The sequence below is a fragment of the Dasypus novemcinctus genome, chromosome 3 (genome assembly GCF_030445035.2).
Source record: "Dasypus novemcinctus isolate mDasNov1 chromosome 3, mDasNov1.1.hap2, whole genome shotgun sequence".
Taxonomy (NCBI): Eukaryota; Metazoa; Chordata; class Mammalia; order Cingulata; family Dasypodidae; genus Dasypus; species Dasypus novemcinctus.
The window spans coordinates 171,715,416-171,717,982 of NC_080675.1; positions in this window are offsets into that span (position 1 = coordinate 171,715,416).

The window sequence follows — 2,567 nt, forward strand, 5'->3', positions numbered from 1 at the left end:
TCCCTTTGTCATTTATTTTTTTAAGAAAAAGTCAGGTCATTTGTCCCATATAATTTCCCACATTTTGGATTTGGCATATTTCTTCTCTGTGATGTCTTTTAACACATCTGTTTTAGTTTGCCAAAGGGCTGCTGATGCCAAGTACCAGAAATCTATTAGCTTTTATAATGGGGACTTATTTGGGGTAAAAGCTTACAGTTCTAAGGCTATGAAATGTCCATATCAAGGCATCAGTGGAGATGCTTTCTCACCAAAGTTAGCTTCGTTGATCCTGGCATTGTTGCCATGTGGTGACCGAGGTCTCAGCCTTCCCCTCCAGAATCTACTGCTGTCTCTTGGAGTTCAGCTGTGAGCATCAGGCATAGGGCTTGTCTCTTTCTGGGCTTCAGTTATTTGAGTCTCAGGGACTTCTGTCTTTCTGCAGTCCTCTCTCTCACATGGTAGAATCACATACAGCAGCTCCCTTTTCTGGTGTCTGTTTCTCTGTGTTTCCCTTTATATCAGTCCCAGCAAAAGGGTGGAGACCCTACTGATATAATCCAGCTAAATGGACCTCTCACCCACAGGAATGGATTAGTTTAAAACATAATCTTTTGCTTTTTGGTATTCACAAAATTCAAACTGTCACCTCCACCTCTGAATCCCAAAAAGATATAGACTTTCCATATGCAAAATACATTAATTACATCACAATATTTCATTTCAGTAGCAACGCTAAGTACAAAATCTCATAGAAATCAATTATAGGGGCTGGGGGGTATATGGAGAATCCATATTTTTTTCATGTAACATTAAATAAAATCAATCAATCAATTATAGTCATGCAGTTTGTCTTGGGGTAACATTCCCCTCTGGCTGTAGACCTATGAAACTTAGAAACAAAAGATCTACTTCCAATATACAAAGGAGGGACATACATAGGATAAACATTTGCATTATCATAAGGAGAATTTGGGAGGGAAAAAGGTGTCATGGATCTGCAACAGTACTGAAAACCTGCAGGGCATGCTCCATTAGATTTTAAAGTCTGAGAGTCATCCTTAAAATGATGTTTTTTCCTTCTCCTTGGGGCTTCATGGGGGCCCACCCTTTCCACCGGGTTGCCCAATGGTCAATTTCTTGGTTCCACCCTTGTCAAGCACCTGGGTGGTGATGGAGCTGAGCTCCAAACTTCACCCTCCAAGAACACTGAACTGATGGCCACATTTTCCCCAGTCTCTGGGGGACAGTATAAACCCTGTTAGTATAGTGAGGTGGTGGCAACATTCTCCTTAATCTCTGACATACAGGCCCAACCTGCTCAGAATAGTGGGGTGGTGACCTGACTCTCCCCAACCTATGGGAAAAGGCCCACCCCTCTCAGAGCAGTGGGGTGGCGACCTAACTCTCCCCAACCACCCAGGAATGCACTTCACTCTCTCTGTAGCCTGGGGTGGCCAGATTCTCTCTGAACAATGGCTGGAAGATCCACCCTTTTCAAATGCCGGGGCAAACTCACCCTTTCTGCACACATAGGTGGGGTCCCTCTCTTGGCCTGAGGAGATGTCTTAATTCCAGACCTCAACTTACACGATTCTCCTCTTGGAGCCATTTTTCCTTTAATTTCTCCCCTCCCTGTCCCTTTTAGTCCGGGCTGACAGTGGTTTAATTCATACAGATCTTGGAAGAAAGCTCTTTATATTTCTTGTAAACTTGTAGTTAGATCTTGAGGTTTGACCAGGTTTTAATTTTTGGTAATGGGTGATGCTCTGTACTTCCTGTTCATCTCACCAGGAGACAATGATGTGATGTTACTATTGATCAGTGATTCAGGTATTGTCAGCCTAAACCATCCAATGTCTCTCACAACCTTTTTTCAAATTTACGAGCTTTTTTTCAAACACAAGGTAGATAGAGATCATTACCACTATCCCCCAAATCTCCTCATTTCTCTTCCCAGTCAATTTCCATCCCATTTTTTTAAATCATAGATTTCCAGTTCTAGAACTTTATATAAAAGGCATCATACTGCATGTACTCCTGTGTTTGGCTTCTTTCATTTATTTGTTGTTTTCATTGTATGAATATGCCACGGTATATCCATTTTCCTGGATCCGAAGGGCATTGATAAGCTACAACTCCTGTATTCTAAGGTAGCAACTGGCCGGACCCAGCTCTCCCATTGGCTCCTTACGTGATCTTCTTCCCTTGTCTCCCACCTCTCCCCCTGCTCCTTTATTTCTAAGTGTCTCTCCTCTCGCCGCTCCGCTCCTGCCTCGAAGCCAGGGAGCACCTAGCTCGTGGTTAATTTGTGGAGATTTGACGGACAGCCAAGATTCCCAGCGATTAGTATCTTCCAGACTCCAACTTGGTTTCGCCCAGTGTTCGAAGTTCTTGGAAGTTGAGCAAGTGCCCACCCTCGCTTCGTTGAGCTAGGAGAATTAGTGTACCGTTAAAAATTAGTTTACTGTGTAATCATTCTACCACAGGAAAACTCCCTTCTGACCAGCAACTGGACTGGAAAGTTGCCGCGTTCCTCCCGTTTAGTAGTGTCCCTTCCAGGACGCCGTCCCCCTTCCCAGTACGCT